Below are 15,048 nucleotides of genomic sequence, written 5' to 3'. Positions count from 1 at the left end.
GTAGGACGAGAAGGATGTGCACGTAGCTAGCTAACTGCAAAGATAAGCAAGACAAACTACAGGAATGTCAACTAGGGAGGAGCTGACCTTTAGGAGCTAACCATTAATGAGCTTGGCTTTTGCAATATGTATGAGGCTATTATAAAATGTATTTAATCAGAACTATATGGCTAAATAAACGAGTCTCGCTGATGAACCATCTGGTGTCGGCGTCTCCCTTCCCCGACAAATGGTGACCCCGAACGTTGACCCCTGCTTCTCGCTGAAAAGAAAACAGGGGAGGACGTGCCACGGTCGGTGAAGTAGCGTTGGGTCCCTAGCAGCGGCGACGGTGTCCAACGAAGCAAGGAGAGGCGCCCCCAAAGGCATATAGGTGCTTTAGGCCATACGTGCCACCGGAGCCTGAAAAGCTGCAACAGCACTGACGAAAAATGGACAGGCAAGTGGCATATGATTTATTTTCAACCACCCTAGAAAAGAAAGGAATTAAGGGAGTAGATCTTAAAAAAGAACTCCCGGGATTGCTAGCATGGGGATATGCAAAAGGTTGTTTTGTTAACCCCCACACAGTGCATGAGCTAACTGAATGGAGGAAGTTAGGAGATTTGTTGTGGGATGGTGTTTTAGACGATGATAAGACCTCAAAAAAGTTAGCGAAGGTCTGGCATGTTATCTATAACTTCTTACTACAGCAAGTACAGGGAAAAAGGTAGTAGAAAGGGCGGTTGAGGCTAGCAGGAAAAATTTAGGATACGGAGGGGAGGATGAACCGCTAGCCCCAGGAATAACTCGGGTGTTGATTCCGGCAATGCCATCTGCCCCCCCTGAGGAGGGTAATAGCTGGACAGAGCCGGAAAGGCTTGAGGGTAATAGCTGGACAGAGCCGGAAAAGCCTGACTTAAGCAGCCAGAGGAAAACGGTCATGTGGCCAGAACCCCCAAAACCCCCTCCACCTCTAAATGAGCCAGAGCCTGAAACTGTCCCTAGGGTGCAGAGCGACCTGTGGGAGGAGATGGCGAAGCAAAGGAGGGAGGCTTGGAGTATGTTGGCCCATGAAGGGTTAACATTGGGGGATGAAGGCATGATCGAGGCTGCAAATTCAATGGCCTGTCCAGTTACTTATAATCCAGTATATGATAATCAAGGGCAGCACATCCGAACTGATGCTGGTTACTCCCCCTTAGATTGGAAGCTTTTAGCACAGCTGAGGCAGATGGTCAGTCAGTATGGGTTTAAGAGCGAGTCAGTGAAACAGATGCTGGACTACTTGTTCAATACCCAGCTACTAATACCAAATGACTTGAGAGGGCTTGTAAAGCTGATGCTTACTCAACATCAACAGTTGTTATTTAACGCCCATTGGCAGGCAGCAGTACAGCAGTCACTCTTGATCCAAAGGCAGCCAGGAGATCCACTCCACGGAGTGACTATGGATGAGTTATTAGGGTTAGGTCCATATATACGGACAGAGACGCAGTTATTACTGGGTCCAGATAAGGTGCGGGAAGCTATGTGACTGGTTAGAGCTGCTATGGACAGAGTACAGGATACTTCTGGTGTACCAGCATATATGGGAATTAAGCAGGGGACAGAAGAACCCTTTGGGTCATTTATTGATAGGTGTGCAGCTGCAATAGATCGTGCTGGGGTTCCAGATTACATGGAAGGGGCAATGTTAAAGCAATGTGCCCTACAAAATGCTTCTGAGGCCACAAAACGAGTACTAGCTACACTAGGAGCAAATTGGTCTATTGAAGAGGCATTAGATAGAATGGCAAGTCAGCCGGTAGGCACACAAGCATTTTTAGTAAAAGCTATTGAGCAGCTGGGCATAGGGTTACAAAAGCAGGCAGAATCGTCCCAAGCTCAGTTGTTAGCAGCTCTTGCTTCTCTTCAGGCTCCTACGGCACCGGCCGCCACCTCTACCGACCGTCCGGGATCATCCGCTGCAGCAACAGCACCATCTACAGGCTGCAACCCGCCACAGCAGGGAGTTTGCAACTCGACTTGGCAGCCGATGTAGAGGTAAACCTGATGACGACGCGCCCCACAAAGATTCCAACGGGCACAAAAGGACCTATTCAAGGAAAAGCTTATGGTGCCTTATTGATCGGACGGTCTTCGGCCTCACTGGCAGGACTATTTGTATTGCCAGGTGTTATTGATGCCGACTTTGGTGGGGAGATACAAATTATGGCCTATACCTTATTTCCACCACTTAAAATCCCAAAAGGACAGCGGATTGCTCAGCTGGTGCCCCTCCTGCAATTAACTAAGGGAATAACTCCACAACAGGATTCACCTAGGGGGAACCAGGGATTTGGGTCATCTGGACTAACATTACTCACCATGGACTTAAGGGAGCGACCGAAAACACAAATTACAATCACATATGCTGGAGAGGAAGAGGTTGTGCAAGGACTGTTGGATACCGGAGCAGATACCAGTATTGTATCACCTCAATACTGGCCAAAGCATTGGCCTCTTTTTGCTACAGCTGATACGGTCACGGGCGTGGGAGACTTTACCTTGACAAAGAAACACCTCAGGGACATTCTGGGTACCTGCTAAATGGGTCAAGCCTTGCGTGTCTGGGACGAAGAATGGTGGAGAAACATAGCCGGTGATGACGAGACATGGCTACAACAAAAGTTTTTGCTCGTGCTTCGTAAGGATCTTCAGTATCTCGCCCAATTCAGCAGAGAGGCAGGATGTGCATTGAGCAACCCGCCAAACAATTTGGTGGACTGGATAGTGGATGTTGATTTTCATGATTGTGAACTGTTATCAAAAGTTGCTTGTTGTGCTTGTAATCAACACTTATGTTCTGCTTGGGTAGCAATACATTGTGGGGGGTGTAATTGAAGATTTTGGTTAGATCAGCTAACTTTAGGACAACTTTGGTGCAGATCGTGTAGTGCTGATTGGATAATAGGGTTGAATTGGGTAACTGCATTGCAAAGCTATACTGGTTTGCCAGGAAGGTGGGGACTAAGCTTGTATGAGAGTGCGGAACAACTTGCAATAGCATTTGTGAGGTGGCATTTGCAACATTGGAGGAAAAGAATAGATGCTATTAGAAATTCTCATATAATAGCTGCTCGGTGCAGAGATAAGGTGCCATTAACTCAAACCTCAGTATTGGGACCTCTCAGAGACGATCCGGATATAGAGTTAGACAACTGTTTGGAAGGTTACACAGATTGAAAATAGGAAAGTTCGGGACAGTAAAACTCAAAGGGAAAAGGAGGAGGCGCCGGTAAAAAGATGAAGCTTGTCAGTATTGTTTTGTTTTTGCTGCTATGCTTTACTGGGATGAGTCAGATTACAGAGATGACACGATTTAGTATCCATGAGTTGGAGTACAGCCAGGTAGGAACACCAACATTTTGGGGTGATTTCAGGCGAGTGCTTACGTCAACTGTTTTACCGTCAATGGCAGCAAGTAGGGCTTTAAATTTAGCAAAGGAGTTAGGATGTTGGGCCAAAGAGGAATTGAATAAGACCTCAGAAATTTTGGATATGTTGACTACAGATGTACAAAATGTTAATCACGCTGTGTTGCAAAATAGAGCTGCTATAGATTTTTTGCTTTTAGCACAAGGCCATGGATGTGAGGAGTTTGATGGAATGTGTTGTATGAATTTATCTGATCACTCTGCTTCAATCCACACTAAGATAAAAGAGCTTCGAGATGGGCTCCACAAATTAAAAGAAGAAGAGGGTCTTGGACTTGACGAGTGGCTGAAAAGTTTAGGTTTGGGGCCATGGTTACGGAATGTGGTGACTTATGCTATAGGGTTGCTGGGAGTAATTTTACTTATTTTGTTGATATTGCCTTGTGTCCTTAATTGTATACAGGGTATGGTACAGTGTATGATTGAAAAGACCTGGAAGACAAACCTTTTAGCTCAAAAAGAAAACCGGGGAAATGTGGAGAGTGTAGTTCAGGCCTGGCTGTTAGAGAGATGGTACAGCCAGATAGATTTATTATGAATAGACAGTGTGTGAGACAAATGCCGGCTTGGGGTCAGGGTATCCTTGAGAAGTGGGAACTCTGCAAGAAGTAGCAAACAGGGCGAAAAAGTAGGACGAGAAAGAAAGATGTGCACGTAGCTAGCTAACTGCAAAGATAAGCAAGACAAACTACAGGAATGTCAACTAGGGAGGAGCTGACCTTTAGGAGCTAACCATTAATGAGCTTGGCTTTTGCAATATGTATGAGGCTATTATAAAATGTATTTAATCAGAACTATATGGCTAAATAAACGAGTCTCACTGATGAACCATCTGGTGTCGGCGTCTCCCTTCCCCGACAGTGCACCTGGGGAAAACTTCGACTTAGGTGCCAAGTGGGTTAAAAAATACCCATAAGAAGCCACAGAGTGCAAACTGCCACAACCACTTGCTGTATCATTTTGGCTGTGCTGCACATGTCTGCAGACTGTACCCCTGCAAGTACAGAAGGACACCCATCAGGGCTGGGCTGGCTGCTGAGAATGCCTCAGGCAGGAGGATCCTCTGGCAATGAGCAGGTGCCCAGAGCCACTCTGGACCCTGAGGCATCTGTGCCCCACAGCCATGGGAACACCACAAGAACATGGCAATGTTCCCATGACATCTCAGCAGCAGCCCACCCAAAAACTACCTGGAAGGTTCCCCTGTGTCACCAAGGAGCATAAAGAATCCTCAGAGGGCACAATCTGTTGTTCAAAGGCTCCAAGAGGAGCTCAGAAAATGCAGCAAACAAGGACATCCCACAACCCAGCCTGAACACTGAGAAGGAAAAAAGATGTGACCAAACCAGAGGAAAAGTTGTGACCAAACCAGACCAAACCAAACCTTTGGACATTGATGCTTCTGACTAAAACCAGTAAGACTTGTTCCATCTGGGATCTTTGTTCTAGTTCTAAAAACAAGCGTTATAAATAGGTATGATTCATGCTGACAAAATTAAAACAGTAATCAATATTGATACAGTAATTAGTATTTGGAAATAATAAAACAGTTAAAAGGTGCAATGCCAAGAAAGAAAGGGAGAGGAGGTGTTTCACCCCCCCCTTTTCCTGCAGATGTTCAAAGCAGGAAGGAGCAAGAGATAAGTTACTAAAAATTGCCAGTAAGAAAAGAAAATCTGGTAGGATTTCAGGAAAATTATGTTAATCATGTTAATTATATGAGATTTATTGCTTTGGTGCTTGGATATGGTATAATGTTAGTTTTGGCTTACATTATACTAGCTTGGCTTACATTATACTAGCTTGGTGCGCATGTGTATCCCAAGGGTGAATTAAAGGACATTGAGGAAGAGGAGAGGCCTTCATCAAGAGATGACCCCCGAAGAGTGGTTCGACCACCTAAAAGAGTGGTGGAGCATGCGCGGTAAATGTGGTGATGGGGGCAGAGGTAGAAGTGTGATGAATCGAAAATTGGAGAAGATGGCATTGACATATGGCATAAAACGGGGAATTTTCATTTGGCAAGCTTGTACATGAGGTGGCAGGGGTCCAAGGACCTTGCACTCTGTACCCCACGGTTATTTATTTTGCTTATGTGCTATTACTGGAACCAAATTATCCCTTATTTTAACCAAATTGTATCTGATTTTATATATTTTAAACTATTCAATTAAAATTGCTGCTACCTTTAATATTGGTTTTTTTTTGATGAAGGGATAATTGGGCAAACATAACATAAGGTTCTCTACTGTAAATGTACCAAAAAAAAAAAAAAAGAAACGAAAAAAGAAAAGAAACCAGGAACCTGGGGAAGAGTAGGCTGAGAGTACCAAAGCCAATGGACTCACAAGGGGGTCCCTGCCCTCCTGATTGACAACTGCCATCTCTCATCTAGCCCCACAACCTCCTGTGAAGGGCCTCCATCCACACATTCCATCACTAGACAGAGAACCTCATTGATGAGGTTATCCAGCATCACTGAGGCTACAGCAGGGAGTGCTGCTGGGATGTGGTAGAGCACTGTGGGTTTCCTGGGATCCTTTTAGTATCTGTGGCTGAGAGGAGTGGCGTGGATGGAATCAGGACAGTACACAGATCACCAGCCCACTCCGAGCAGTGCTTTCTCCTCCTGTGTGGGAACCATGTGGTGACTGATACTGGGACTTCTCCGGCTTTGGTTCCCACAGACTATTGGAATTATAGCAATATAGCCTGCGTTTGTCTGGCCCTTGCTGCTTGACCAAAAGGCAGCAACTGTGGCAACTTCACTTCAGAGACACCTTTTGGCTAGCTGGATGCTGCAGCAGGGCACTTGGAGGCAAGTCCAGGCATGCAGGAGCTCAGTTTTACCTTGATGGAGTAGCTTTAAGGCGAGATGAAGGAAAAGGAGTCGGTTCTGATGGAGGGTTTCGATCCAGAGCTTTATTCCTGGCCCACAGGCCTCTGAATGCATCAACAGCTCCAAGAGAACTTCCCAAAATGCATGGTTGCTGTTCCTTTTAACCCCGGGGAGAGAGGGAGGGAAGGGGCACAGGGGGCTACCAACCAGGTAGGGAGGGAAAGTTTAAGGGACAACTGACACCTGGATGGCCCAATGTCCTCCAGGAGTATAAGGCATCTTTTGAATTCTGCCAGTCACTCAACGCCCTTCTGGAATGCCAGGACTGACAGACAGTGCTCAGCAGGGGTCAGGATGTGTAAAGGAGAAGTGATTGACACACCTGGGGAAGAAATCAACAGGGAGAAACCCAGGGTATCTGGGCCAAATCATGACATCACACCGCAACAACAGACCACACAGTAAGTTAGACACTGGGCTGAGGGAAGGAGTCCCATGTAAACCCAGCACAGGCATTTCTCTTTGAAGAGGGTGTACTGGAGGGAAAAAGGAAAAGAAGAGACTTTCCTGTCTCCTGAGATTCCCCCTTCTCCTTCAGCTGCCATACCCCAGTCAATCAGTAGGAGAGTTCAAATGATCACTTACATGCCAAGGAGCACAAGGCACTTAAAACTGAACCCTGCCAGAGCCCAGCCCAGCCCTGCCCATTTTGAGGGTATGGGGTAATGGAATTTCAGTAGGAGTTGACCCGGAATGATACTTTGCCACTTCTGGGTTTCTCACAGCCTTAGAAGTTGTGTGAGATCTCTGTCCCCAACACCCACTCACCCTTCAAATGCACGCACATGCCTGGCAACAACGGAGGTTCACTGGAGTGGTGTGCTCCTTCCCTTTGAAACAGGAGCTGTTGCCTTCTCCTGTGTGCTTAACTCCCTTCTAACTATTAGAAAGTGGGTGAGTAAAGGAAATTACCCTGGAAGAAGGGGACCAGAACCTTGGAAAAGGATGAAATACATCTGGATTACAAATGAAATCTATTTGATTTATTTATTTAGTACTAATCTATTATTATAAACAAAAACATGTTTCTGAACTGTAGCTACTCACACACTAGAAAGATTTTTCAGTTGCTGTATTGTTTAAAGGATGTCCACAGCCTGTGGAGCCGCTCAGCTCTCTGCCCCTCTGCCCTCAGGGGTGCAGCACTCTGAGCTACCCCAGGAGCCACAAGAGGACTAGTGAGAAGGGCAGGCATCCTCAGAAGTGACACCATCACTCCACTATTCTCCCTCCTCTGCTCCTGTGGAGACTCGGGATGGCCAAATCTCCCCCGGTTGCACATTCCACAGCAGGGCCATGATTCCCCTCCAGAGCAACCTATGCCCAGTTTGGCTTGGGGATGGGGTGATGAGTCCTGTCCCAGGAAAAGGCACCAAGGCCAGGCTGCTGCCACTTCCTGCTCCAAGTGCCTCCTTCCAGCCAGGCTCTATAGGTGTTAAGGCTGCTCTGGGCTCTGCCAGGGCTCTGCTGTGGCTCAGCTCTCGGCCAGGCTGGGACCGCTCCCCCTCACATTGCTCCAGGCATCTGAATCACACCAGGAGAAAATGGAAACTTGCGAGGGAGTTGAGGTTTAATAGAGTTTTTATTTAGAAAGTCCTAACTAGCACAACAAAAAGCTGTCCTCAAGTGCTGCATCTCCTCTGCACCCACATGTCCTACCTCCTCCGTGCCAGCTCTTGCTCTTCAGTTGCTCCTTGCAGGCCATGAGGAGCTGGCAAAGACCCATGGCAGGCACCATGGACAGGTTTTAAATGCCAAGTTCAACATATCTTCAACTTCAACTAGTTAATTTGGTAGTAGAATCAACCTTTCCTCTGTGGATACTGACAAACTGGTCAGAGAGAGAAAGCCAGATAAACTTTCCCAGGAATTGATCTGGGGAGTTTTGAGAAGGCTGAGAGAAATGATTAAAACAATCTTGCAGTTGGTGTTTTGAACAACAGTTGTTTCTCATAAGACGGTTTACCAAAGGATGATTCCTAATTAACCAGTGGGTGACAGGTATTATGAAGAAGCAATCAGGTTCTGGGTGAACAATGTTGGTTATAAATATAGGAAGGTTGTAATAAAGTAAGCTTTTATGCCTTTTGAAAATGCTTGGAGCGTGTCACTCATTTATCCGTTCCTGACTCAACTGTGACATTCCTCAAAAAAATAACCCCTGCTTGCCCATTTTAAAAACACTAACATAGTGTGAATTTGCCATATCTTGTACATGTTATGTTTTCCTGAAAAATGTCTTCAAGAGAAAAACATATTTACTATTTATTATGTCTTTCAGTTTTCATAAAGAAATCTGGCTAGCTTTGTTTTGTTCTGTTACTGCAGGCTTCAGACCCACTACTTGCAGTCTAATTGAAGGTGTGTTCCATTGCACCAAATAGAAGAATCTAACCCAGAGAATGAAGGGTAACAGTTTAAAATTAATCCTATTTGTATTATTACTTGAGGCCCTTATTAAAGCCCTTTCAAAGGGCTGGGTTTGCAAGCTAGAGGATGAAGTACAGTGAGTTTCTCTGTAGTTCAGTACTGTAGCTCCATCTCACCAGATGCAGAAACGAGCCGCAATCCAGCATTTTGAGTGTGAATTTGGGGTCCTGGCCTTGCCCCAAAGGAAAGACAGGATGTTTCCTGCAATGTCTGCATGGAACGGGCCAAACAGATCGGGAAGTGTTTTCAGTGCCCCTGGGAGGGAATACTGGGGCTCCTGTCAGCAGGATTCTTGTGTAGCTTCAAGCTGGGCTGGGCAGCAGTTCCATCTGCAGCTTCCATGTTCTCTAGCAGCTGCTCCTGAGGACTCTGAGGGAAGAGGCCATGGGAGGGATGGAAATGCTGCATGGACAGCACCCATCCATAGGGCCAGGAATAAGGAATAAGCTTTGCCTTCCTGGCTGGTGAAATGAGGCTCCTTTAGTGCAAGAGGAGGCAAAGAAGAAGTCAAGTTCAACAGTTCAAGGAAAAATGTAGGAAATTGGAAGTCTCTCAAAATGCCACTCACATTCATCTGTTAGCTCTTCACTGTCAGTCCCTGTAAAAAGCCTTTCCAGTTTTCCGCTGAATTCCAGGGCGCACAGCTGGGCTCCAGAATTCAATTGTGCAGCCCTTCTTGGTGGCCATGGTAGCCAATCAGTCCCAGCTAGCTGCTCCTGAAGCTTGGCCGGAGGAGGGCACAAGATTTGCCACCCCTAAGTCCCCCTACTGGATCCCAGGTGGTGATGCCGTCTGTGGCGTGGGTGGCACAGGAGAGAGTGAGGCTACTAAGAATCCAAGGCAGAGGAAGCAAAGAGAGGACACATGTCTGGCTATCAAAGAAGCTTTAGTCCTCGATGGTTCCAGGGACGAGTGTCAGGGGAGAAGGGCTTGGGGAGGAACTGATAAAGGGAGTGGGCATGGAGGGAGGAGACACAAGGCAACCAATAAGATAAGGACAGGGGAAGAGTGTACAACATATCTGAACCAATGGGGATCTCACAGAGGAGGGGAGAAACCCCGGAGGCAAATCATATAACAAGGTAGAGATGATTGACACTGAAAATTCTTGAACAAAAGGGGGGCGGTTACAATAACTGACAGGGGGAGTAGGCAGCACCATAGGGAGGGGAGAAGACTTATAAGGGCAGAGGGGGAGGAGGGGAGGATCACTCAGTCTGATGGGCAGGCAACTGGCAGGAAAGGAAAGTGGTAAACAACTTGGGACAAACCCTCATGAGAGGAGAACATGGGGGGAACCAAGGACCAAACCATTTCTTAATACAAAACAGTTAACACAACCAACATTAACAAATCTTTTAAAACACAATGCCACAGAATTGATTTTTATTTTCCAGGTTTTTGAACACAGCTCTGAACTGGGTATCTCTTGTCCTTTGTTCTGCTCTCCTGAGATTGAAAAAGGTTCTGTGCTCCTTTGAACCACATCTTGAGGGGTGCTTGGCAAGCATGGAATCCTCTGGGAAAGCACTTGATTGACTTCAGGGCCTGGCTGGAAAGCTCAGCCTGAGGAAAGAACTGTTCCAGATGCCTCTGTCTGTGTCCAGCTCCTCACAGCTGAACACACAGGGTGGTTTATAGGAACTTATTTTCCCCTCCTGTTCACTTGGAGGTGTATTGGTGCTACGATGCCTGATGTATGTGAAGAATGATGCACAGAACGCCATGATATCAGAAGGCTAATTAATTACTTTATTACACTATATGATACTATAACTATATTACACTAATGAGAACTATAAATAACTAACTGGAAAACCCATGACTCCCGCCAGGGAGTCCCGCCCAAGAGTCCCAATACACACACGTGGATCCAATTGGTCAATGAATCCAAAACACCATCACCAGAACCTAATCAAGCAATCACCTCAGGTAAACAATCTCCAGAACACATTCCACATAGGCATAAACACAGGAGCAGCAAATGAGTTAAGAATTGTTTTCATCATTCTTTTCTCTGCTTCTCTCAGCTGAATCCTGAGAAAGCTAAGTCTCTCTTAGGACATATGAATACCACAGAGGTGATTTTGTGATCCTTTAAAGAAACATCTAACCAGCCCCTGCCCCCATTCCATTTTATTCTCTCTACTTTGGAGTTGGCCTGCTGGGTTTGACATAGAAATTGGTAGTGTCTACCCTTTCTTTCCCCCAGCCCTCAGTTGTAACTTGTATTAAACACTGCATATGGCCTCATTTGAGATGTGAGGTGGAGAAAGTTAACAGGATTTGTTTTCATGAACCTTGTGATGGCAAAGAAAAATGAGGTTTGTCATTTTGGTGTGGTGCTGCATGTTGGAATTCAGGGGGTTGTTTCTTCTTCCTACTATTATTGTTTTTGAGTATTACTTTTCATTGTTAAGACTTTTAAATCTTAGACATTATTCACAATGGCTGGATGTCACTTGTTAGGAAAATTACCTTGCTTTTCCCACCAGAATTAAACTGTACCGTCGACTCCAAGTTGCCAGTGGATTCTAAAGATGGAAAATCCTGTTAATGGTGGGTTTGGTGTGGTTTGGAGCCGAAGAAGGGTCTCATCCCCTCCCAGAGGTGTCTCAAGCCCATTCTGCTACTACATCTGTGCTCATGACCCCTCATAGCTGCCCTGCCCTGGGGACATGGTGGGACTCCTCTCCTGCCAGGGCTGAGGCTCCTCTTGGCCCATAGAATCTCTCATGGCCTCTCATGGCCCTTCATGGCTTTTCATTTCCCCTCACATCTTCTCATGGCTTATCACAGCCCTCATGGCCCCTCTTGGCCTCTCACAGCCCTTCCTCGCCCCTCACTTTCCCTCACAACGCCCACACTCCCTCATGGTCCCTCAGTTCATGGCCCCTCATAGCCCCTCACAATTTCTACAGTCCCTCATGACCCTTCATGGCCTCTCACATCCTTTCACAATCCCTCACAGTGCCTCATGGCCTCTTACAGCCCGTCAGGGCCTTCAGAGCACCTCAGGGCCCCTCACAACCCCTCATGGCCTTCACAGCACCGCAGGGCCACTCACAGCCCCTCATCACCCCTCACAGCCCTCATCACCCCTCACAGCACCTCATGGCCCCTCACAGCCCCTCACAGCCCCAGGCAAAGGGCTCCTTCCAAAAGAGGAGGAATTGTGCCCTGCTTGTTTTTTAGTTTCACAGCGACAAGAAAAGAAAGGCTGAAATGGAGCCTTTCCCCAGCGTTTCACTCCGGGTTAATTGCGGGCTGAAGCTCTGTGCTGGTGCTGGCCTGAGCGCCAACATCCCTGCAGCACCCAGGCCTTTGCTGTCCCTCCCACGTGTCCGTTCCCTGTCCCCGAGTCCCGCCCGGCTCTGGCAGCAGCAGCAGTCGCAGTGCAGGGGGCGCCGGCCCGGCCCAGTCAGGGCTCCCGGCCAGGAGCAGCAGCAGCGCTGGCCCGTTGCTGCCTGCTCCTGCCTTGGCTCCCAAGGGCTTTTTCCAGCTGAATTCGGGAATAGAGCAACACGCACCCACACACAGCCCTGACTCCTCAGGGCCTGCCTGTGCTGCCCTGACCCAGCCCTCAGAGAAAGAAAGGATCAGGTTCCAGCACTGTTTTCAGCTCTGTTTTACTCACCCTGAGGTGACAGCAAGAGGCTGTTGTCTTTGCCTTGAGAATAGCAGATTGTGGCTGCTCTTGTCCTTCTTCTGGTTGCCACCTGAATTTTATAAGCACAACTGCAATTGCCTCTTTCAATCAGTGCTACCCACTGTGCTTTTGTGATGGTGAACTTGGTATTTTTGTCACAGGCATCATGATTAGCAGATCTTGAAATTCTCACAAGTCTCTGAGCACTAAGTCAAGGGAATTAAAGCCACACAGGCCACATTCGCAGTGCTCAAACATAGCCCTGTTGCTGGTGCTGTTGAAATAGAATCAATGTACAGAGGCCATCACAGAACCTGAGCCCAGCCCAGGATGATCCCGGAGTGCCTGGAGATCCTTTCTCTCCATTCAGTCAGGGTTGCATTCCCCAGCAAGTCCTGGTACCACCTGCTGTTTTCTTGTGTTAGAACAGTGACAGTGAAAACTTCACCAATGGCACAACTGCCCAGCCCACAAGGAAAAGAAAGGGCAAGTTGTCAAGTAATCCAAACATTTGTCCTGCTTTGCTGCAGAAGTTGTACTGCACTCACAGTGTGGAAAGCCAAGAGGAGCTGCAGTTGGTGGCATGACAGAAGCTCAACTTTGTTTTCCAGGAAAGGTTCTTGAAAAGAGCAGACAGTACTGTGGAGAAGATTCCTGGAAAACTGAAACAGCTTTCCAGAAGTGAAATGGAAATGGAAAGAAACAAACCAAGATGTTTTCCTCTGTTTCTTTACATGCTCCCCTTTTCCATGTTACACTACTTCTCCATCCCATTGTTATGAACAAAAAAAAGGGTTACCCATTTTTTGGTAAAAGTTGTAGAATTACAGGTTTAACCAGTTCTGGCAGAGAGGAGTTCTTTTGTTAGTTAAATGTTGTAATCACCTGTTGAGTATCCTTGAGTATTTAACTCTCTATTGTGGAGAATTCTTGTTTTTCAGTACTACCCTTGCCTGCTGCCAGGAGGATGACAACCCCCCCCCCCCCCCCCCCCCCCCCCCCCCGCACCGATGGTGGGGACAGAAGGGAGCATTTGCATCTCAGGAGACATGCACATTTATCTCAAAACCCAGACTGCATTGGGACAAGAACCCCACCAAATCCTGGAAAATACCCCAAAAAGACGAGCCAAAGCAGAATTGAGAAGTCAGGGTAGTGTTTGGACAGCAGGGGCGAGGCCAGAAGCCGGCAGAGACACTGAGAACCTCAGTCACTCCTCGCCCCAGTTAAAAACTATGTCAGTCGGACCCAGGACCTCCTGGACCGACAACCCAAACGAAACCCTGGGTATACCCCCACTGCCCTTGTGAGGACAGGACTCCCGGCTCTGCCCCTAGCAGACAAAGCTGCACAAATCCTTCTCTTCTGAGTCACTGCTGGGAGTGGCGACAGGAGCCCGTGGACCTGCCAAAACCCCCATTTTGAGCTGATCACTTTCAATAAAGGCATTAAAAAGGAGGAATATCTCCTGCCCTGTTTATTTCACCATTAATTACAAATGGATCTCACCTCTAAGATCTATGACTTTGTGGGTTTTAAACACACTAAAATACCATGAACTACACAAGTTTGCCTAACCCTGTTTCTCTTGGAACACAAGTGCAGGGCTTGGGTTTGGCACAAATCCTACAGCCAGGGAATGTGTCCCGAAAGTGTTTGACCCTCAGCAGGGACAATGCACAGCAGTGTTGCTATGCTTGGTTTCCATGGAACCATCCCAGGAGCAGTTGCTGAGGTCAGAAGTCATGGCAGCCACCACCCTGCTCCAAAGCCCCTTGGCAGGGCTGGCTCCTGCCCTGGGTCTGTGTGCCAGGAGCCGGCAGTGTTTGGTGCAGGGACCCCAGGGAGGGCACAGAAATGCTGGGCAGGACAGTGAGGGCAGAGGAGTAGCATGCACAGGGTGGCACAGCCTGCAGGACAGATGGCCAAGTACTGGGCAGGGCTGGTAGGGCCAGAGGCACCCAGGGCTTTGTCTCCTGGGCTTGGGCAGTGCCTCTGGACCCACAGAAGGAACTTTCTTTTGAGGGGCTGCACTTTTGTCCTCCCTCACCCCTCTCTGAGAAGGCAGGGGTTGCGGGTTTTGGACATTTGTCCTTCCTGTCCCTCACATGCCACTTCCCCACAAACAGCCTCAAGCCACTCGTGAGGGACAGGCCCTGCTGTCCCAGGCCTGGGCTCAAAGTTTGTCCTTTCTGCTTCCTCCAATCAAGCCAGGGCTTGCTCAGCATTGCAGTCCCCTGCTCAGAGCCTTTGGCTCCCTGCAACCCTGGCCTCAAGCACCAGCTCTCACCAGTCCCTGGGCAGGCTTTGGCAGTCCCTGCCCTCAGTGGGGCCCAGTGATGCTCCAAGGGACTTGGAATTTTGCTTCTGACTCCTTGAGCACCTTCTTAAGCCTTCTCTCAGTGCCTGAGGATCCTGGACTCAGCCCCAAATCCACCATGGGGCTCATGAAAATACAGAAAGCCCTTGGGGGCTCTTTGTCTTCCTTCAATTGTCTTCAAGTCTCCAGGGCTTGTGCAGCTGATTGGAGTCAGTGTGGAGTTCTTGTGAGGAGGAAGATTTCAAATTGCACATCATGACTTTTTTTCTCTAATCAAGTGAGTATTTCTTTA

This window comes from Serinus canaria, chromosome 24 (assembly GCF_022539315.1).
Source record: "Serinus canaria isolate serCan28SL12 chromosome 24, serCan2020, whole genome shotgun sequence".
Classification (NCBI taxonomy): Eukaryota; Metazoa; Chordata; class Aves; order Passeriformes; family Fringillidae; genus Serinus; species Serinus canaria.
Note: the sequence above shows the minus strand (reverse complement) of the source record.